This window comes from Myxocyprinus asiaticus, chromosome 18 (assembly GCF_019703515.2).
Source record: "Myxocyprinus asiaticus isolate MX2 ecotype Aquarium Trade chromosome 18, UBuf_Myxa_2, whole genome shotgun sequence".
NCBI lineage: Eukaryota > Metazoa > Chordata > Actinopteri > Cypriniformes > Catostomidae > Myxocyprinus > Myxocyprinus asiaticus.
In genome coordinates this window covers 26,725,873-26,750,580 of record NC_059361.1, presented here as the reverse complement: position 1 = coordinate 26,750,580, position 24,708 = coordinate 26,725,873, and the positions used below count along the sequence as shown (strand labels likewise).

The 24,708-nt window shown below is 36.7% G+C and overlaps 1 protein-coding gene across 1 annotated transcript in view; it reads left to right on the top strand.

The window, feature by feature from the left end:
• Positions 1-10,886: 10,886 nt before the first annotated feature.
• The window catches only part of LOC127456508 (E3 ubiquitin-protein ligase Siah1), a 46,705-nt gene continuing 32,883 nt past the window's right edge, over positions 10,887-24,708 (top strand). The window contains exon 1 of the mRNA XM_051725036.1: positions 10,887-11,042. The gene's annotated coding sequence lies outside the window, so the exon portion shown is untranslated. The remainder of the gene's footprint in view (positions 11,043-24,708) is intronic.

Below are 24,708 nucleotides of genomic sequence, written 5' to 3'. Positions count from 1 at the left end.
AGAGATACACACGCGGCCGCTGTTTGTGTGCGTGTCTATGTGTTTTATGTTATGTTTCAGTTCTTTTATGTCATGAAAAGTTTTGTTGACTGTTCAGCCGGTTCCCGCTTTTTCCTTGCCCATCCTTACCCATTACAGTGTTCCATTTTGCAGTCTTTTTTTTTTTTAATTACTTTTGACTAATTAAAGCCTGTTAATATTTGTCCATGATGTGCTAGACAGGCAATGAAGATCTAACTAAATGACTCATAATTAGTCATAATTCATATACAGCTATAGGTGTGGCTCATGTTTCATCCTTATTGACACACTTCCAGAGGTTTGTCTGGTCTACAGTCATAGAAAATGATTTCATTTTGTAATTGGCAGCTCTAGTGCTATTTCTCTGAGACATGCAAGAGTATTGGCTATATTTGCCAGGATCTCACCTACTTTCGACACCTGTTTTAGGCAATTTAGGTAAATACAGTAGTTACCTGAGGCAGATGAGACTGCTTATGTGTTTAATGGTAATGTCTCACAGATGCATGGAAAAAAATATGTGTTGTTTTCCTATCGTCTGTAACTATGGAACAAAACATGGAACAAACAGAATCTAAAGTTACATTTAATGTAATGTTGTATGTACATATCCAGGGTTGGGAGGGTTATTTTGAAATGTATTCCACTACAGAATACATGCTATAAAATGTCATTTGTAACATATTCCGTTAGTTTACTCAAGGTCAGTAACGTATTCTAAATATTTTGGATTACTTCTTCAGCACTGGTAGATTTTTTCACTTGTTTTGACTATAAAAACTGCCAGTACAGTAAGACAAAATACACATGTTAAAAATACATTCTCTGAAAAACCTAAATATCTTATACAGTGTTGTTTCTAAAACAAGATAAATCAAATTGATCTTGTTTTAAGGATTTTTAGATATTTTTACAGGAAAACAATAAAAAAATTATTATCAAGAATATGATTTTTGCCCTAATATCAAAGGTCTTGCTAGAAAAAAAGAAATTATGATAGAATGTGAATTTTCTTGATAAAAACATGGTAACATGTGCATGTAAAATGGCTAGAAATAGCATTTTAGCTTAGCATAAAGCTGACAATTTACACAAGGTTTATTTCTATTTCTTCTGCTCCAAACTTCAAACTTACTTCTCTGTCTGCTCATATGAATGTAACACATCATAAGAAAGTGTTTCACTGCTGTTCAAATGCACTTTGAATCGCATCATTTATATGTATAAATGTTTTCCATCTGAAAGCACTTAATATTAAATGAAACAAATGACAATAAAATGCAAAGTAATCTCTTCAGTAATCAAAATACTTTTTGAATGTAACTGTACTCTAATTACCAATGATTTAAATTGTAACTGTAGTGGAATACAGTTACTTATATTTTGTATTTTAAATACGTAATCCCGTTACATGTATTCCGTTACTCCCCAACACTGTACATATCTGATCTTGTCTTTATTAAAGCCCTGTCATTAAAAATAACATACATATCAGTAAAATAACATCAGAAGTACCACATAAATAGATAGGGATAGATCACCCAAAAATGAAAATTCTCTCATCATTTACTCACTCTCATGCCATTCCAGATGTGTATGACTTTCTTTCTTCTGCTGAACACAAACAAAGATTTTTAGAAGGATATCTCAGCTCTGTAGGTGCATTCAATGCAAGCGAATGGGTACCAAAATTTTCAAGCTCCAAAAGGACATAAAGGCAGCATAAAAGTAATCCATAAGACTCCAGTGGTTAAATCCATATATTCAGAAGTGATATGATTAGTGTGGGTGAGAAACCATTCAATATTTAAGTCCTTTTTTACTATAATTTTTTTTTTACTTTCACTTATACATTCTTGTTGTTTTGTTTTTGGCTAGTCGCATTCTTCATGCATATCGCCACCTGCTGGGCAAGGAGGAGAATTTATTGTAAAAAAGGACTTAAATATAGATCTGTTTCTCACCCAGACCTATCATATCGCTTCTGAAGACATAGATTTAACCTCGAGTCACATGGATTACTTTTATGCTGCCTTTATGTGCATTTTGGAGCTTCAGAATTTTGGTACCCATTTACTTGCATTGTATGGACCAACAGAGCGGAGATAGTCTTCTAAAAATCTTAATTTGTGTTCAGCAGAAGAAAGAAAGTCAAACACATCTGGGATGGCACGATGGTGAGTAAATGATGAGAGAATTACATTTTTTGGGTGAACTATCCCTTTAAGTTCTTTGTACAAAGGAATGACAGCAATGGAAGTGTCTGGGTTACAATACAAAGATATAGTATATAAAAAATACATACACACGTACACACACACACACACACACACACACACACACACACATATATATATATGTGTACGTGTGTATGTGTATATATATATATATATATATATATATACACACACACACACACATTATAATTCTGCAATAACATTCTTAGGTTTTTAGTAGAACTGATTACTGAATAATAAAAACTACAGTGAAGTTGATTTTTTCTTTTTTTTTTTTTTTTTTAAATGCAAGAATATACATTTATTGATGTATATAAATATACTGTATAGTTGGCTAGCAGATATTTACAAACTTTCAAAGTCTTCTGCCTTTTGTCTCATAGTTGTGATTTGAATGTGGTTTTCGTGTTTTCTCTTGTGTTTCTTGTGTTTGATTAGTTTCTTTGTAGTTTTGGCAATTATTTTTCAATGTGCCATTTTGCTTATAAAAGGTGTGTGCACTTTTTCCACATCTGATGGGATAGCTGTAGGCCTTCTTGGTGCCTAGAAAGAGACTTACTGTGTTTTAGCATCACTCAACTCATGAGAACAGACACGTAGAACACACAATGGTGATAATCATCTGAAATAGAATAGGACACCTTAAAAGAAAGTACCCAATGACAGCAGGTATCCCTGTTCATTCTAGACAGGGACCTTTCAGGAGTCCTCAGTCAATAAATAATTTGAACTCCTTTAAGTAGACACAGCAAAAAATAGAATGGTATGGGAAAATGACCTAGTTGCTTAATTACACCACACCACAGACTGTTAGGCTGACTAAAATCACTGACACACACCCTTACCACACACACAGGGCCGCTTTTGAGCATATTGGATGTGTGGGGGCCCTAAGCAAATTCCTACTAACAATAATAACAATACAAATTAAAAATAAATGACTATAAATATCAATAAATAATTATATCCAAACAATTTAATTTAAAAAAACGAACATAGCTGCAAGCAGCGATGACAGGCCCAAGCACAACTGGTCCATTTCCACCCGGTGACTTTCGGAAAACAATGCAAGGTGGACACATGAATTTGGCATTTGACATTATTCTAAAAAAAAATGTAAGCAATTTGAGTAAATATAAGAGGACTATTTTAAAGTCTGTTGTAAGAGCCACACTTCCTGCTGCCAGCTGGTGGCACTATGACTGTGACCCAAAATAGTCAAATCCATGTGATTAGCCCAAGACTAAACATACATCTCAATTTTTATCTAAATCACACATTGCACACAAAAGATACAGACACTTCCTGTTTCCCATTTTTCACCATTAATTGAATGCTTCACCATGGCAACACTGCTCGATATATCAAAATCTGCTCACAATTTAGCATCTTCAATGTCTTGGCATAATGTCTTCTAAATGTGGTAACAGTTTCATGAATCACCTAGGAGGAGTATTTAAAAGTTCAGAGACTGCAATATTCAAAAAAAATACAAAATGTCTGACTTCTTGTTGGGCGGACCTAATGACTATAATTATGAAAGTTGTCCGGCTTGATGAGAACTATATATGTACACATTTTTGTGACTGTAGGTGAAAATGGGGGTGCTACAGAGGCCATCTTACACACCCATTTTAAATGGGGCACTACAGAGCCCCTCCCTACATGCCCATGCATGAACTTTTGCCCAGACATAATAGCCAACGACAATTTGTATTCTGATGTGTGTGCAAAATTTCATGAAATTTTAAGCATGCCAAGTGCCTCAAAAACACCCAAATGTAGGAAGAAAGGAATAATAACAATTAATGCGTTGCCATGGCAACAGTATTTAAGATATCAAATATCCCTTTACAAATTTATATCAGCAGTGTCTTGACTAGTGGTGCACTGAACAGGAAATTTGTGAAAAAACAGGAAACAGTATTCACTACACCAAAAGGAAAGTGCCCTTTGCCACACTTTTACAAGTTATATGCTGCAGTTACATGTTTATGCCCCACACAGTAAAACTACGGTAACACTTTAAAAAAGGTTTGATTTGTTAACATTATTTAACAACATTACTGTAGTTAACATAAACGAATTAACTTAATGTTAGTTACAACATATACTAATACATTTATTAAATCAAAAGTTTTAGTAGTTAACATTTATACACTATGAACTAACATGAACTAACAATGAACAATTGTATTTTTAACTAACATTATGATTAATAAATGCTATAAAAAGTTTATTGTTCATTGTTTGTTCATGATACCTAATGCATTAACTATTGTTAAAGAAATGAAACCTTTTTATAAAGTATTATCAAAATTACATTAAAATTATATTAATTGTGAATTGCTAACATATATTCATATTGAAAACAGTTATGAATAGTCTGTTGTACAGTCTGTACAATACAGTACAATACTGTACATTCTATATATATACTTTTTTCATATATATTTTAATTTTTATTGAATAATGTGTATCTATATAGTATCTATATAGTAAAAAACAAAAAAAAAACAAAAACAGCATATTGTATACTGTACAGTGTATGTTATTATTTGTATATTGTTGAGTGTAATTGTGTATAACAGATGTTTAAATTGTGTTGTGTTAATTTGATGTTTTAAGTTGTGTAATTATGTATAACAGGTGTTTAAATTGTGTTGTGTTAATTTGATGTTTTAAGTTGAGTGTAATTATGTATAACAGATGTTTAAATTGTGTTGTGTTAATTTGATGTTTTAAGTTGAGTGTAATTATGTATAACAGATGTTTAAATTGTGTTGTGTTAATTTGATGTTTTAAGTCGAGTTTAATTATGTATAACAGATGTTTAAATTGCGTTGTGTTAATTTGATGTTATTGTAAATTGGTATATGTCTCATCACTGTCACGACTGCTATGTTGATCGGAACTGCACCCAAGAATTTCACACACCATTGCACTTGTGTATATGGCTGTGTGACAATAAAGTGATTTGATTTGATTTGATTTGTTGTCAATATCAAAAGGTCATTGTCACATACTGGCAACCAGTAAAAACCACGAGAGCATCACAAACAGCAGAGATATGTTAAAAAATAAGAAAAAATATATCCATTACAAGCTCTAAAACTGATCCAGTGGGAAATTATTAATATCTATGATTTGTTTACTGTCTTTGGCATTTTGCTGTAACTCAAATCACTAATTATTAAGCAAATGCATGAAGACTTGGTGCCGTTAAGGTTAAAATGTAATTGCTGTGATTAGTGGTGATGTGACCAACATTAATCTGATTTAAATTGGGATCCTCACAGAATAGGGTTGAGATGAGTGACTGATGATGAGATATTGAGACCACCTGCAGAGCTGTATGTTTGATTGACACCAATAGCACCAATAGAGTGAAAGTGAAAGCGCTCATGATGGCTCAAACAGTCTCTATCGCTCCACACGTCTGATTGTCAAGACTCGCATTACATCACATGTACTCAGATTTGTATTTGCATGTTTATTTGTCATTTTTAAATCTGTTAGCAGCCTCTTTATCCTCTTCATGCTCACTGTGCAGCGAGTCAGAATAACTACCGTATTGACTCTAGAAAATGGGCAACTTAATATTCATACACGTGTAATTCTTACACATTTTTAAAAAACAAAAGGGAATATTCATGTAAATTACATCATGTCTGAAAGTTTAAATTCATGAATGCTTAGAATTGCCAACAACGCACCCTCCAAAGGTCACTTTGCCATGCTTCAAGGGCTGAGCAAGCGCTGATTTATTAGAGTAGCAGCGTATGTGTGATTCCCTGCGTGCTGCAAAAAAGATCAGCCCTAAATATAGGCACGATCGGTCAATCGCTGATCACGGATTTCGATCGGTGGCTGATCGATCGGTGCACCCCTAGACTTTACATTATTCTAAAGAACTTTGAAGCAATTCATGTACACAAAAGAGGGCTATTTCAAAGTCTTTTAAAAGTGCCATATTTCCTCCTGCCAGTTGGTGGTGCTATGACCGTGACCCATAATAGCCAAATAAATGTGATCAGCCCCATTACCAAAAATACAGCTGAATTTTCATCAAAATCATACAATGCACACAGAAGATATAAGGACCTTCCTGGTCGACATTTTTGCCCTTAATTTATTGCCTCGCCATGGCAACACCATTCAATATATCAAAAATCCGTTTGCAATTTAGCATCATCAATATCTTGGCAAAAGGTTGCCTAAATTTGGTGACAGTCACATGAATCTCCTAGGAGGAGTATTCAAAAGTTCAGGCCCTGCAATTTTCAAAAAATGCACATTCAATCCAAAATAGTTGACTTCCTGTTGGGTGGAGCTAATGACTGTAATTTTAAAAGTTGTCCAGCTTGATGTGTACAATATATGTAACAAGTTTGGTGACCGTAGAAGAAACTGACCCCACCACTTTGTCAAAAGGTGGCAATACAGAGCTCCCAGCCACGCCCATGTGTTACCTTTTTTCCAGGCCTAATGGCCAACATCTCTGATATGTGTGCAAAATATAATGAAAATTCAAGCATGCCAAGTACCTCAAAAGCATGTAAATATACATAAAAAAGGAATAATGGCATTTAATGCATTGCCATGGCAACACTATTAAGATATCAAGTATCCCTTCAGAATCTGCACTGTTTTGACATTCTTCTAAAAAATGTGAAGCAGTTCAGGTAAAAATAAGAGGGATATTTCAAAATCTGTTAAAAGTGTCACACTTTCTTCCGCCAGTTGGTGGCGCTACGACTGTGACCCACAATAGCCACATCAATGTGATCAGCCCCCAAGGCCAAACATACGGTTACATTTTGATGTAAATCACACAATACTCACAGAAGATATGAGACACTTCCTGTATCCCATTTTTAACGTTACTTTATCGCGTCGCCATGGCAACACAGTTCAATATATCACAAATCTGTTTGCAATTTAGCATTGTCAATGTCTTGGCATGATGTCGCCTACAATTGGTACCTGTAACATGAAATCCCTACGAGGAGGATTTCAAATTCCAGAGCATGCATTTTTCAAACAATCCAAAATGGCTGATTTCCTGTTGGGCGGAGATTATGACTGTCAGCACGAAAGTTGTCCAGCTTGATGAGATCTATATGTGTATAAAGTAGAGATTGACCGATATTGGTTTTTCAAGACCGATACCGATTGTTATGCTGAAGCGTCCGATAACCGATTTGTAGAACCGATTTCTTTTTTATCCAATTTTTTTGTGTTTGTTTAGGGGTTTTTTTTTTGACACAGTGATAACAAACAACATGGTGGAACTAAAACTACTTTATTAATAATACTTTTTAATTTTTTCACTCACTCCTCCCATACTATTAAACAAAACAACTTTAATTTCTAAAACAAATATTAACAAAGGGAGGAGTCTGAATTTCTGGAATAGTGCAAAATAATAAGAATAATTTATTATTATTATTAATAGTATTAATATTAAATTAACAAACAACAAAATAAATTATAAAAATGTCAACCATTTTAAAAACATTGCATATATTTAATTGTCCATTTTAAACTACTGTTTTAAAAGGTTTAGGGATTGTTTATAAGGCTACAGCCAACTAGTTCCCTGGAATAAGTAGGCTTACATTCTTACATTCTGAGAAAAATTGTGAATACATCAAAGCAATTACGGAGTCTATCTGAAATGGCATCGGAATAATTAATAACGTTTCTGTCAGTCTAGTTAATTTTGGCAACGAAATACCTAGCCTACTGATGGAACAGTATTTACTATGTTATTACAAAGAGCAGCACGTCTGCAACCTGTCCGGTAGCAAATGACACGCACGTCTCCTCTCTTAGTGTTACCTAACTCAACAAAAGCACCTCTTAGATATGTTTGTTGTGCTAAAAGTATTTTCCTCACAAATATCTGACAAGCTGACACTCAACTTGTACCGGAACGGAGTCGCGAAGATAGTTGATTATTTTGCACAGAGCTGTAATACACACTGTAATATACATGGATGCGATGATTAGCAGTGAAGAAATGTTTGTAAATACAGTTTAGGGAGTTGAATCTTAACAAAAGTATCTTGTTAAGTTAAATAGCTTAACAAAACTTCTCTGGCTGGGCTATGTATGGTGGCTAGATGGAAATTGCCCAAATATGCCCAAACATGAACAATCTGCTTTACGAGATTAACAAGGTGCATAGGCAACAAATAATTAAATTAGCCCGTTTTGTTGCCATCATACACTCAGCCAACAGTCTTTGTTAAAGTAAAATGTTACAGCTTGTGGACTTTGCACAATTTGCTTGCCACCGTGCAAGTTAATCTTTGGCTATTTCTCACTACACAAGCAATTCTGTAATACATCTCACTTGAGCACGAATGTCTGTTACATTGAATAACATTTAATAATTTATTCAAACAATAAATAATTACATAAGCCAGTTACTTTACCTTTGAACACCGTTGTCTCCGTCTCCCATTGAAGGCACTGCTGTAATGATGCTCTTGCGCACTGTTCACGAGAAATCAACAAGATGGCGCCATTGATCCATGAAACCGATATTACAAAACCGATAACCGATTATGTAATACAGTGTAAATATTGGTAAAAAAAAATCTGTCTCTGCATTTTTAGTGCTTGGGCCCTAATAATAATCCTTAGAAGAACAATAGGGCCTCCGCACTTTCAGTGCTTGGGCCCTAATAATAATCCTTAGAAGAACAATAGGGTCTCTGCACTTTTAGTGCTTGGGCCCTAATAATAATCCTTAGAACAACAATAGGGTCTCCGCACTTTCAGTGCTTGGGCCTTAATAATAATAATCCTTAGAAGAACAATAGGGACTCAGCACTTTCAGTGCTTGGGCCCTAATAATAATCCTTAGAAGAACAATAGGGTCTCCACACTTTCAGTGCTTGGGCCCTAAATATAAAGAAAATTAAAAAAAACGACCTTACTTTGCGGGCCCCGCTGGTGTCTCGGGGGCCCTAGGTGGAGGCTTATAGCTAGAAATTGCCCTGCACACACCATACAACGAGTGCTCAGTTACAATTATGCAATCCATAGAAATCAACAGACTGTTCTAGATATTCAGTATATTCACTACACCAGAGCTCTTCAACTTCATTCTTGTGGGGGCCAGATTATCCAGATGAAAACTTGGCAGGGGCCAAACATTTTCCGTATTTATCTTAGCTAACACTTTCATCACAAGTAACATGTTACTTAAAATACACCCTTAATACCATCCATTTATTCACATTAAAATGGGTATACAGTATACTGAATTATAATTGTTTAAGGTCTGGCCATAAATTCCTTCATAAGATCTGGCTGAAGCGTAAACATGATTTATACTCTTAACTAACAAATATATTTTTTTTTAATCCACTTTACTTTGAAACAACTACAACAACAACATAATAATCATTTTAATATTTTAGGGCTATTGTTTAAAAATTCACAAAAGTTTACAAAATTAAATCTGAGAAACATTTAGGCCTGCTAAAGCCCACTCACAATATCAACCCACAAATGAAAACAATTGTCATATAAACTGTCATGTTACTTAAGAATGCATTTCAATGTAATTTTCTTTTTTGGGGAAAAAAAGAGATAAAATATCTATTCTTCCATTTTCTCTGCTATCCTATTCAGTGAGGAAAAAATGAGTCCTGCAGATATTGTGAATTTGCACACAATAGCCAGTGCAGGAGCCAGATTTTTGTGCAGGTAATCATTGGCAAAAGAAGAACAAACTGAGTTGGTGCTGTTCGTGATGGAGAGGGCTGACTTACAGATGTATAGAACCAAATATAATCAGGATATTTGCAGGTTCAGTTTCACATTATCATATTTTCCCAAGCCCTACAGACCCTGAACAGATGATACACGATCGTTTGACAATTCAAGAATAGTGAATAAATGCACACTTTTCAGTGCATTTTCTTTGAATGTTCGGTTTTCATAATCGTTTTCTCTTTTGTTGCCTAAAATGTGCATATGTGCTGACAGCATTTCTGTAACAACTGTGGTGATCTTTTTTTACATCTGTAGATTTGACCGCACTCCACAAAAATAAGCAATTTTATATAAATACATCTGATTGAAAAAGACGCTATCAAATGCTCACCTAAACAGTGTGATCCATGTTTCGCAAAGCAGCGTAACTAAACTATCCCCACAAAGGTTTAAACACGCGCTCAGGTCTGGACAATTGATGACAGCGGAATGCTGTTGCATGCGCCATTGAGCATTGTTAAAATCACCGCTGATGGCTGAGGCTCACGCCTGCGAATGATAAGTTTTGCACAGAGAGCGCTCTGGTATTTCAGATGGTGAGATAATTTGATCAAAAATCAGTCTGAGTGCCAGACATAGATGATTGGCGGACCGGATTTGGCCGCCAGTTGACTAGCCCTGCACTACACCATAAGCCATAATCTCCCCAATTTATGTTGCCTCCTCGCAGTCAGAAGAACGTTACAAGTAGGTTGTTTAATTTTTGTCCGCTGACACAACGTTGGTCCCCTTCCCGCGTTCATGTGGCCTAAGTTTCATGGAGGCGCGTTCACGTAGCCCCCATAGCGCCGCTCTCGTGCAAAAATAAATTTCGACAGCCTCAGTCAGCGCGCGACACCGAGACTGCCGGGCGACCGCAGCGTCTCCTTTTAGCGAATGTGGAAACAACCATTCAAGCGATTAAGGGACGTATAACTCAACGAGGACCGACGTGTGCTGGACTATTCTTTTAATTGTTCATTTTGGCAGCATAAGGATATTTCTCGAGAGGTAAGCGGTGGATTTAAATCCCCCATTCGAGGATAATGGCTCTGTTGTTGATTTTACTGGGTTAGCGGACAGCGGTTAGCCGAACATGCTATCGAACCTTTTACTGTGTTACTCATTAAAACACATCTTATATGGACTTATTGTTCTAAAAATACATTACAATTGCTGGTGTGGTTCATATTAAGTCACGAAGTGTTTATTAATTATCTTAAACGCTGAGATTTGGTACATTTAGTCGTTATTAGCCTTGCTTTGCTAGCCCTCTCTGGGTGCTAACTGAGACTAATGTTAAACTGCAGCGTGCAGTTTGTTTGTAATGTGACTATTTCGGTATATTTTCCTCTTAATAATCGGATGCTTGCAGCGTGCTGTTTGTGGGTTGTTTCTGTCTTAACTGTGAGGTTGCGGCCTCGTTAATTCACATTAAATCAAATGAGACAGTTTCAATCAGTACTGACTATATAGATGGATAGAGACTGACACTATTTATCACTTGTGAGAAATTGCAGTGCAAAAGCAGTCAGACTCGATATACACGTGTGAGACGGAAGGGGTTAACTAGGTCAGCGTGTAATGGATTAACATTTTTGATAACTGTTAAATTCAGTATAAATCGTGATGATGATTGCACGTTGTGTATATGGGTGGTTGTAAACATTTATTACTTATAGTATTCAATAGTAAAGAAACCCTAGTATTTAAATGTTAAAGCTGCACTACGTAACTTTGTACTGTCTAGCGACATCTGTGTTTGAAACTTAAAATTGCAAGCAATTTGCGGAAGAATACATTACGTCAGTCGTGTTCTGGCACTGGTCTTCTGGCGGGTGAATCTCCCAATTTGAGATTACAGTTGAAGTCAGAAGTTTACACTTTAGCCAAATACATTTAAACTCAGTTTTTCACAATTCCTGACATTAACTCATAGAAAACATTACCTGTCTTAGGTCAGTTAGGATCACTATATTTTAAGAATGTAAATTGTCGGGGCCTGGGTAGCTCAGCGAGTATTGACGCTGACTACCACCCCTGGAATCGTGAGTTTGAATCCAGGGTGTGCTGAGTGACTCCAGCCAGGTCTCCTAAGCAACCAAATTGGCCCGGTTGCTAGGGAGGGTAGATTCACATGGGGTAACCTCCTCGTGGTCACGATTAGTGGTTCTCGCTCTCAGTGGGGCGCGTGGTAAGTTGTGCGTGGACCGCGGAGAATAGCATGAGCCTCCACATGCTGGGAGTCTCCACGGTGTCATGCACAATAAGCCACATGATAAGATGCGTGGATTGACAGTCTCAGAAGCGGAGGCAACTGAGACTTGTCCTCTGCCACCCGGATTGTGGTGAGTAACTGCGCCACCACGAGGACCTACTAAGTAGTGGGAATTGGGCATTCCAAATTAGGGAGAAAAAGGGATAAAAAATTTAGAAGAAGATTTTTTTTTTTTTTTTTAATTGTCAGAATAATAGTAGAGAGAATTATTTATTTCAGCTTTTATTTCTTTCATCACATTCCCAGTGGGTCAGAAGTTTACATACACTTTGTTAGTATTTGGTAGCATTGCCTTTAAATTGTTTAATTTGGGTCAAACGTTTTGGGGAGCCTTCCACAAGCTTCTCACAATAAGTTGCTGGAATTTTGGCCCATTCCTCCAGACAGAACTGGTGTAACTGAGTCAGGTTTTTAGGCCTCCTTGCTCGCACACACTTTTTCAGTTCTGCCCACAAACTTTCTATCGAATTGAGGTCAGGGCTTTGTGATGGCCACTCCAGTACCTTGACTTTGTTGTCCTTAAGCCATTTTGCCACAACTTTGGAGGTATGCTTGGGGTCATTGTCCATTTGGAAGACCCATTTGGGACCGAGCTTTAACTTCCTGGCTGATGTCTTGAGATGTTGCTTCAATATATCCACATAATTTTCCTTCCTCATGATGCCATCTATTTTGTGAAATGCGCCAGTCCCTCCTGCAGCAAAGCACCCCCACAACATGATGCTGCCACCCCCACGCTTCACGGTTGGGATGGTGTTCTTCAGCTTGCAAGCCTCAACCTTTTTCCTCCAAACATAATGATGGTCATGGCCAAACAGTAGAGACCGACCAATATGGGATTTGAGACCGATACCGATTTTAGAGAGGGAACATTCACCGTTATGGTGTCCGATATATTTAACTTTTGAGCTGGAATGAAAACGGACCTTTTCTGTGTGGATTTTTCACAGATTTTGCACCGAAATGACTATGCAAAGGTACTCAGGAGGCTGCTTTCTTAAATATTTTTATCAAATAATATTTGACATTATTATTATACCTTGTCAACAAATTCTAGAAATGAACACTGAGAAAATAAAGAATAAATAAAAATACAATAAATAGCTAAATAAACATCAGTTCTGTGTTTAGTATCAGTCAAATGCTGACCATTAAAATAAAGAATAAAAATAAAATAAATGGCTAAATAAACATCAGTACTGTTTAGTATCATTCAAATGGTGACCATTAAAATAAAGAATAAATAAACAGCTAAATAAACGTATGTTTAGTATCAGTCAAATGCTGACCATTAAAATAAAGAATAAATACAAATAAAATAAATAGCTAAATAAACATCAGTACTGTTTAGTATCAGTCAAATGCTGACAATTTAAATAAAGAATAAATAAAAATACAACAGTTAAATAAACATAAGTACTACTGTTTAGGATCAGTCAAAGGCTGACTATATTAATACTGCCAAGTCAAGATAAACAGTGGCAGCTGTGTTATACCGTATTCTGCTATACAAGTTCAGGGGAAACATTCAATGGTGGAAAACCAGACTTTTCAATATTACATTTTATAAATGCAACGACTGGAATTGTTCGGTTGAAGGGGGTACCAAACTGTGAATCCTGAACATAACAGTTTGGTGAATACATGTTTGCTCATTAGCTTCCACTCAGCTGACAACAATGAAAGTAGCTACATAATAAGCTAGTTAGCTATAAGCTCGTTGTCACAGAGAGTAAAAGACGGATGTTGTTTATTTTACTTTCCAGCATTGTGTCTCACCAACTAGGTAATAACGTGCATGAAATCAACACTCAACAGACACAATCCACCACTGCACTGTTGTCTGCTGAGCTACAAAAAGATGCTTTGATGTTTATCTTTCAATCTGCTACATTACTGCACTGACAAACTATAGCTGGCTAACAGCAAACAGACATGAGTGACATGGTTGTCAGGGACAAGGTTAACGTTATATTAGTTATATTGAAAAGGGAAAATGATGGGGTCATTGTTTAAGTTTCCAGTATGTATTTAACAGACTTGTTAACAGCTTACTGTGAAGACACACAGCTCAACTCCGCCCTGTCTGCAGAGCCACCGTCAGCTCTGTAAACAGTGGTGTCGGAGCGTGCTCTGCTGGACAAACTACGCCATGACACCAATTCTAAAGCATTGTTTTCCGCATTATGTGTTCTGAAAAAAAGTCTTCATATCGATGCATATCGGTAAAAGCAGTGGCTTCTTCCTTGCTGAGCAGCCTTTCAGGTTATGTCGATATAGGACTCATTTTACTGTGGATATAGATACTTATCTACCTGTTTCCTCCAGCATCTTCACAAGGTCCTTTGCTGTTGTTCTGGGATTGATTTGCTTTTTTCGCAGCAAACTACATTCATCTCTAGGAGACAGAATGCGTCTCCTTCCCGAATAGTATGATGGCTGCGTGGTCCCATGGTGTTTATACTTGCGTACTATTGTTTGTACAGATGAATGTGGTACCTTCAGGCGTTTGGAAATTGCTCCCAAGGATGAACCAGACTTGTGGAGGTCCACAGTTTTTTTTTTTTTTCCTGAGGTCTTGGCTGATTTCTTTTGATTTCAGTTAAAAGTGAAACAATCTAAGCAATTTTTTGAAAAATTACTTGTCATGCACAAAGTAGATCTCCTAAAAGACTTGCCAAAACTATAGTTTGCTAATATTAAATCTGTGGAGTGGTTAAAAAATAGGTTTTTTCTAGGTCTAAGTGTATGTAAACTTCTGACTTCAGCTGTACCTTGACATCGCCTATGTGTGATCATGGCTGGAGCTGTATCGAGTCGTAACGGGCTATTTTCACGTTGATGTTATGTTATACGATTAAACGTTTGAAACGGAAATATTACTTGCTTTGATAAAGATAAACAACACTCTTATTTACATATTTTAAGGAATTTTACACTTAAATCGCTTTTCTAACACTACACTCAAAGCACTTTTAAATGGAGAACAGGGGACTCTCCTCAGCCACCACCACAGGGCTCCAGACTAAAAAAATGACTAAGAAGCCATTGGCTCCTAAACTGAAACATTAAGGAGCCAAATGGCTGTTTTTAGTCGCCAAATCACAGAAATGCTCTATTTAGATAGTTGATAACCCATTAATTGGAGGTTTAATAAACAGTATACAGTATATAGTTGAGAAGATAGGTTTGCATTCCCTTTTGTCTCATAAATGTTCACACCCCTTTCATAATTTATACGAATTTATACCATGGGTCTGTTGAATGCTTGATTCTGATTGGTTCACGGATGTTCTAAGGTTTGCAATAATTTAAGGAAACGCACGGCTATACAGGTTCCATATCACTTCGCCAAATTATTTATTTCAGAGAGCCCTACAAGCTTCCACAACAAAATAACCAGTTAAAACAAAGACATTGTTTGATGTCCTTAACCAATTTACTTTAACCAATGTCTAAAATATTCTACATTTATTTAAATTTAGGTAAAAAAGAGCCCGCACGCTCCGTCTCCCCCACACTTACGCGCACGCACGCACGCACCCACCCACCCTTACGCTCGCGCGCACAGCCTTTTTACTCCTATGCACGAAAAGCAGCGCATCTGCCGTTGCTAGTTCTAACGTGACGTTTTCGAATGAGCAAAGAAAGCTTGAGCTGTATAAAAGCTAGATGCACTTGATCAGTATAACAGTTTCAATATTATCTGAAATATCTGTGGGAAAAACCCTCACGCTCTCCCTCTCACACTCGTGGACACACAGACATTATATGCGTAACGCACACACTTAAGGCCCAGACATACTCGTGAGAGAAAAACAGAGTTGTCATGTCAGCGCACTCCTGCATCTCAGTAGGGATGAAAAAAGTTAAGGTTTACCACGGGAATATGGTGACACGCATCTTTTTTGATTTTGAAGCGATGTTACTTCTGACGAGATAAAAGGTAATCCCAGAGATCTCATTTTCTGAGTTTCTCTCTTTCGATCCCTCAAATACAAACTCACGCACTAACTTGTTACTCCAGTACGTCCTCGAGTAAAGCAGCACAAGCCTCCGTTGCTAGTTTTAACGTGACATTTTCGAATAACAACGAAGGCTTGAGCTGTATTAAAGATGCTGAATCTGTGGCAGAAGAAAGTAGTTTCTCTCATAAGAGCATTTTAGGGATGAAAACCAGAAAATGTCTTCAGGTGTGGTAACTGTGGTATAAGCGGAATAATTGACTCCGGCCCGTTAAATTGTTTAAACATAATGCACACCCGAGGTGCAACAGTCACTCCGCTGCGCGTCGTGTGCATTATTTTGTGTGTGCACGAGCAACAGGTAGCTGGCTGCAGTTCACTTAACGGCCACAGGTGTCGTTAATAACAAGGGTTTCTGAATCTTACATACTGCACCTTTAAAAATGCTCTTCACAATCTACATTACGGATAATTTCATAAAGTATAGGATGCATATAGTAGTTTGTCTTCAGCATCAATGAATGTGTGCACCTTGTGTAATAGTTGTGAACAAGTCCCTCAATTGTCCTAAGTGTCAAAAACTTGATCTCTCTCTCTCTCTCTCTCTCTCTCTCTCTCTCTCTCTCTCTCTCTCTCTCTCTCTCTCTCTATATATATATAAAAATTGTTTTACAATATTGCCTTAGTCTTTTACTGTTACCAGATGACACAGAGACTACAAGAGTGCAAATTGAATGAAATCCCATATGCAGTTTATTGTGCTACTCCAATCCAAATCAATAATTACCAGGAGAATTTGCCAGTGGTGGCTAGATTTTAAATTATAGTCCCATTAAATTATTTTTGATCACAGTCTGGAGCCCTGCACCAGTAGATCTTAATATGATTATTCAAGTGTTTTATCTACTATTAAAGGAATAGTTCACCCAAAAATGAAAATTTGCTGAATTTACTCACCCTCAGGCCATCCAAGATGTATCTGAGTTTCTTTCTTCATCAAAACAGAATTTAAGAATTTTTAGGATTTCATTTCAGGCCTCCTCCTTTAAACAATGCAAGTGAATGTACTCCATTTTTTGACTGTCCAAAATGCCTATTTAGGGTGCATCAATATAACCCACACGACCAAACGATTATTTTTAGAAACAAAACAATATTTATATACTTTTTAACTACAAATGTTCACTTCCGTACATCTCTGCTGCGCGCTCATGAGAGGGATGATGTAAGCTCATTGGTAAGGTCACGCGTCACGTGGAGGAGTCAAGAAGCACGTTATTGTTTACAAGAGAAACTTGCACAGACCAAGCGCCGTTCACAAACCAAAACAGTCCAAAACAATTTCAAAACAATATAAAAAAAAAATAATAATTTCCAAATAATAATTAGAAAAAAAACATTACTGCAGTAAATAACCATCCTTTATTTCGGAGCAGTGCCGTTGCATTATCTACTTGTATTTTTCTTTAGTAGAAATATGTAGCCTATATGACTGTCAGGAATTCAAGCCACACAAGTTGTAGTTGTGCAAGAGCATTTACTGAGAGTCACAGGATTTACAGGGTTTACACAGTGAGACAGTGAATTGGCGTGAAGGTGAGTTATTTATGCAGGCAGTGATGAGTGAGTGAATTGAGTGCAGGTGCGGTGAATTAGAAATCTGGTGATGAGGAGCGGAGCGCTGAGGGAGGTGCAGAGCCTGAGGGAGGTGTGACAATGACAACGTTTTCACACATACCTGAGTTTGCTGGAAAAACAGCACGGGCACAGCCGATAAATTCAGATATCGACTCTTCTTTCGATGGTCTGAAATCTTCAGGGGTAAAATGTTCACTGCACACCCTCCAATATTTGAGAGAATGTAGGGGTGTACTGATATCCAGGTTCAGCGTGATAAGCCAGAGCTTCAATCGCTCATGATCATGTACAGGCAATTGATGAAAAGTTAATATTTTTCCTGCCGTGCATTTTCTTTGGGGTTTCTGAAGGTTGAAGCATCCAGGATACACACACCAAATGACTATTTTGAACAGTACACTTATTCAAATACAAATCTACAGCAAAGACAATTAAACTTTTGTACAGCACTCATCTTGTAAACAATGATGTGCTTCCTGCCTCCACATGATGTGTGACCTTACCAACGAGCTTACGTCATCCCTCTCATGAGCATGCATCACAAGCCTAGTTTCCAATCACTTTTCACGCTGTTTTGTTATCGACAAAGTGAAAATGCGTAAAAAAAATTAGCTAAATTTGCCGTCTTCTGCCTGTTTCCATTCAAATGGCCTTTTATCGATAAAAATGGTATGCGTGATGACGTCATGCCTAAAAAAACACTTTGTCGCATAAGTTTTGGTTTATCACAAAAGAAATCTGCCCCTAAGCTGTTTCCATACAGAAATGTGTGTTTATCGCTAATTCGCCTCCCAGATGTCCCTCATTTTTCCGAAATTTTGGTAAAATGGGGAGAGTATTGAGACAATTCATTGAAATTAGCCAGCTTACTATCATTTTAATTTCACAAATAAAAGCAATCAGAAGAGGAGGAATTGCAGTCAAAAGGGAGCAGTTGCCCTTCTGATAGGACTATAATTTTGGTCCTCCTTATGCGCCTATCGCAGGTTGAAAACGGTTCCAACTTGAAAGCGAATTATGGCCCTGTTCATGCTGGCAACCTGCACCAAGTAGTAGGGGAAACTTTAGGTCTTGGTATAAGGACTATCTATCGACGTGTATATGCTGTGTGCACAGCTATTAAAGAAAAATTGATGCGGTGTAAAATCAGGGTATACATATGATACATTCCTGATATTCAATGGGCTATTTTGAACAATCATCTAATCTAAAGCATTGCCATCACAACTGCATTATGTCCCACATATTTGTCCTGCAACTTTTAATGACCAACTGAACTTGATTGTCATCTAAAATTAATTTTAACGACATAATGCAATTTATGTTTTCTGAAGAAGCTCAGCAAATGCGATCCGAGGTAAAGAGGGTTAGATTTAAAATATTTAAAAGTTTTAAAATGTTCAAAAGCTCATTTTCTGAAAGTGAACTCAGCATTGGCAAATAGTTCTGATAGTTTATAGTCTTGAAAAAAAGTGTAGAACATTCTGAGAATGTCATTCAGCTGACTTTTTTGTTTTTGTTTTTGTCTACAGAACAGGGTAAAGCTAATTTAAGTTTGTGTAAAGAAAAGGCTTATATAGGTCAAAAAATATAATTTTTTTCATTTGGTGATTTATTTTTTTTAATTTAATGCTTTTTTTGTTTGGTAATTTAATTTAATACAGGGAATTTTGCCGGCATTTTTTCAAAAGTAAGCAATTTTATAGAATTGGGTTATATGTTAGTGTTCCAAAAAAGCACACTGATGTTTTTCTCCTAGTATTGTGTGTTTAATTTTTATTTAAAACATCTTTGTGCACAGAAATGATGTTTATTGTATTGTGGGCTAATTCCGTGACTGCCGTCTATTATTTTGAATGGTGTGGAAAAGCAACTTTAATAAATTAACGGATGTCTACCATGATTAAATTAACCGCAAAGAGTGGCCATTCATTTGTTCTCTGTGCACTTGTCGATGTGCACGATATGAGATATTTGTGTTGGCACTCCTGGAAGTGCAATTTCAAAAACTTTTATTAAATGTTAGTTTTATAACGAAATAAATTAATACGGTGGCAAAATTATATTTTTGTCTACAAAATTAATTTCAAATATTTAAGCATACGCCTTCAGATCAAAAGATTTTTAAGATCATGAGAAACATTTCGGTCGTGTTTCAAAACTTTTGACCGATAGTGTATTGTTTTGTTTCTAAAAATAATCAATCGTTTGGGTTCAGAAGAACTTTATTTGTCGACTGCAGTCATGTGGATTATTTTGATGCACCCTAAATAGGCATTTTGGACCGTGAGTACATTCACTTGCATTGTTTAAAGGAGGAGGCCTGAAATGAAATCCTAAAAATCTTAAGTTCTGTTTTGATGAAGAACATCTTGGATGGCCTGAGGGTGAGTAAATTTTTGGGTGAACTATTCCTTTAATGTTTGAATTGTACTACAATTTTCAATTTAAGAGGTTAAACTCGTGATATGGCTTGTGATAAATAGAAGCCTTTATTATTTTTATATTATATTGTCCAGCCTCGGTTACTACAATAGCATGTCTATGCAATGCACACAATAACACCATAAAGTAAAAACATAAAATGAGGATTCAGTAATGATGGGGATAAAACTTACTTCATTAAACTTAAAAATAATATGCTTAAATATGCAATATAACAATTACAAGTAGTCAATTTCAGAAGTCATACATATTAAACATGTCACAGTAACTTCACCGGACAACGTAGAGATACCGTGATCAGTTAACACACGAGTAATATTCGATTCTTAAAAGCATGACAAGCAATATAAGCTTCAACAACCCTACCAGAAAACATATCCTAGCCTTATAGCAGGTAAACATCTTCGCCAAATGGATAACAGATAAACATCCATCTAGATTGCAATGATGCTGTCCTGAACTGTGCGAGCGTTACTGAACTGAGCTGAACAGCATAGGTAGTTTCTCCAGCTGGAACATGAGACAGCCGATGGTACTTTCCTGTGTGTGCGGAGTGCGGACATGATGTAACGATGCAAGGATGAACGTCATGAGCCAGTGATTTCACGCCAAATCGAACCCAAGAGCTCAAAATAATTTTTTTTATAGACTTACCGTAGTAAATCGGGGTAAGGTAAAGACATTGTTTTGAACACTATTGATGTAATCAATCAATAATGGCAATTTGTTCATTTTTAACCAAAAAATCTTACATAGTGCAGCTTTAAGGAAAACGTATAGAAAGCTAGCTATCGACCAACACTTCGTGTAGGGTCTCAATAATGCACATTCAGGCTCAAGATTTTACAGCTAAATCATCAGATATGCATATGGATGTGATTGCTTTGAAACCTAAAGAAGCTTAACGTCAAATGCCTGTGTCTTTGCTAGACACAGGATTTATTTTTAAGCTTTCTTGCTCGCAGACATCTTGAACTTGGCCATGTGATCATCACTCCGTTGTGTTTACAAAGCGGCTGTGACTTGCCATGGAGATGTTCTGGTTGGATCATTGTTGCAGGCTAGCTTGGGACTGGATTGTGCTGTAAGGTTTTTGTATCTTAAAATCTATTTAAACATCTCCCCTATCGATTACAGTAATTGATGTTAAGTTGCAATTGGTAGGGTAAAGTATGTTCCCTTCTGTAACTAACCTATTCCACATCTTTAGGCCATACATGATCATTCATGGTTGGAAGCGCTGCTATGTTGGGAAGCTGAACATTGGCCTAATAAAATGTGTGGATCTTGAGACATCAGTCTTGCCTGCAGCCCAGATTTATCAGTGATTTGAGTGATTTTTTTTTTTTTTTTTTTTTTTGTGTCCTTTTATGTTCTTGACTGGTCATCTATAGGGTAAGCTGCACACACTTGGTTTCCTCCCACAAGAATGACATCTGTCTTTTAAAGTTGGACTCCACAGCTCTGAGGTAATGGTGAGGAACCTTACGCCGTTTACAATAGCTGAAACAGGAGTATTGAGCAGGGATAGAAACCATTTCACTCTCTAGTCCATTGCATCCTTCTCTCTACCAGTTTTTCTCACTAAAACACACTGCTTTTCTCTCCACCTTCTTGTGCACCAGAATGTCTACTAGATAATCACTACATGGTCATAATTCTGGTCGACCATCTGTCTCTGTGTAGCAGACAAGAAACCTTATTGTTTGTGTGTATAAGCTTGTGTATGTGCACTGAAGTGGGTGTATTTAGTCTATACTGTCCTTCAGTGTACTTTCTCTTTCTCCATGACAACGCTGTTGATCTTTTTGCATTTCTAGATTAGCATGTTTTGGATTTAGATGTTGCAGTTGCTGCTTCTAATGGGCTAATTGTCTTTGTTTTTTTTTGTTTTTTTTTTTTTTGTTTTTTCTTAAGTGTTATTATTGGGCTACCTTGTTTCTGCGGATTAGACCTGCACAATGTTCAAAAGGAATTTGACCATTCTTACAGAACTGCTTCAACTCAGTCATTCTTAAAATGTCTTGTGTGAACTGCTCTCTTAATGTCATTTCACAGCATCTCTGAGTTAAGGCAGGGGTCGGGAACCTATGGCTCATGAGCCACAAGTGGCTCTTTGTTAAAAATCAAGTGGCTCGCCGGGTGTCTCACCATTTACCAACACATGATCGTTTAAAACTTTCTAGAGAGAATTTTCCAACAGAAAGTGTGGGTGCGATTGCAAAGCATGAAGTCAGTGACACTGTTTTGATTTCCTTTCTCCCGAATTTGTCGTACAGCCTATTTTTGTTGAACAAGGTTTGAAATGAACACCCGCCAAATGCGTGTTTTTCATGCGGAGTATTTTGATGATGTACCAGCCACTGTGGAAGGTGACCAGTAAGATTTCTTGGAGTGATATTTTACAAGAAATTAGACAAAGATGCGTGTTTGACGAAACATGATTATAGTTTGAAGAATAGACTAAAGAAAAGCTGCCGATGCGCGTTTGATTTGATTTGTGTGCGCAGTGAGCTCCGCTGTTCACGAGTGCAATGAAAGTGCTTCTAGACACACACATGAGTTCTGGGCCTCGTTTCGCAATAACTATTGATCTTGGCGGTTAAGAGCATTTTCTACGAGCGATTTTATGAACGTTCGTCATTTATGTGCACCCAGGGTGTTATATAGCACCCGCCACCCGCAAAATGCGACGAGGCTCAATCCAGTTCACGAGCTCCTCGTCCAAATGTATTTCATGCGCGAGTAATTTTGCTCACCTACCCACAACAGGTGGGTGACCTGTAAGACGTCTCGGAGTGACACATGACAAGAAATGCTGTTAGTAAAAAGACGTGCTTGAAGAAACACACTATTCTATTTTTAAGAACAGACAAAAGAAAAGCCGTCAGTGCTCGTGTCTGATTCGCTGTTTGTTCAGAGGCGTGCAACGGGACCCTGTCTCATGAGCAAGCGCATGTAAAGTGTTATCACTCCTGTTTCTGTTTCATTCAACTGAAAACTGTTTGGAAGAATAATGTAGTCTTATGAGAATGCTGCAAATGGTCTCCGATCATCTCGTGAGGTGCTGTGAGTTTCGCTTTATTTCCACGGAGTGGTTTGCTCTTACACATTGTGAACGCAACTCTGCAGGTTCAGTAATATATATCTTTGTATTAAAGAAACAAAGACGAAAGTGATTTAAATCAAAGTAATACAAGACACATTCACCTTGAGCCTAAAATTGAGTTCTATTTTATTTTCTTTAGGCAGCATAAACTGTATTACCAAAACGCAATACAAACACATTTGATAAGAACACACATTTGGCAGCATTTTTTGGGAACACAAGGGAATTTATTAGGCGTATTTTTTATAATGATTATTATAATTATCTTTTACATTTATAATTGTCTTAAATTTTTAATTTGTATGTTATGAGTAATTTTTCACCTGTTGCCACGTACTGATACTTGCGTGATGGCAAATGGGGTCATTGGAGACAGTAAATGTTTGGATTTGGGGAGGTAGTTATATATAAGATTATTTTTTAATCACTTCGTTATTTTAATTGCTTTTTTCATTTAAAGTGCAATTTAAATTAAGAAATGTCTTGTTTCAATAAATTTACATTTTTAAAGCAAAATCAATAAACCAAAAATATTCACCAACCCTTAGCAGGGGGGTTGACCAAATAATCGGATAGCGCGATATTTTAAGTGCGATTATCATTAAAATATTATTTTTTAAATTTTATGGAGACTTGCATAAACATGTACTCAATTCCACATTGCAACATGTTACCTATTAATTTTTGCATATTTGTTTGAGTAGTCTATGGGCAATAAAAACATTTTATTTTATTGAAAAACTTTGTTTTTGAAAATAGTAAATTATTCGTTTGTGGTATGGCTCTTTTGAAAAAAAATGCATCGACCAAAAATTCTAAAATTGATTCCTTATTGGGAAAAAAAGGTTCCCGACCCCTGAGTTAAGGGATGGGCTCTGACTGGGCCCACTCCAAAAGGTTGTTGTTTTTTATTTTTAATTTTTTATAATTATTCTGTAGTGAATTTAAGCGCACACCAATGTTTTTGTTGGAAAGCAGCTGCTTCCTTCGTCGTGTCGTGCCATTGACACCATGCCTGTTTACTGTTTTCCGTAGAGTCATGAACAGAGTTGTTAGGGTTCTTTTTTAAGTTAATCTCATTGAGCATTCTGTGGTGTGCCCTTTGAGTCATCTTGGCTGGATGGCCACTTCTAGGGAGAGTAGCCACAGTACCAAATCGTCTTCATTTATAGGCAATTTGTCTAACTGCGGACAGATGAATATCTAAGCTCTTCGAAATAACTTTGTGTCCCTTTCCAGCTT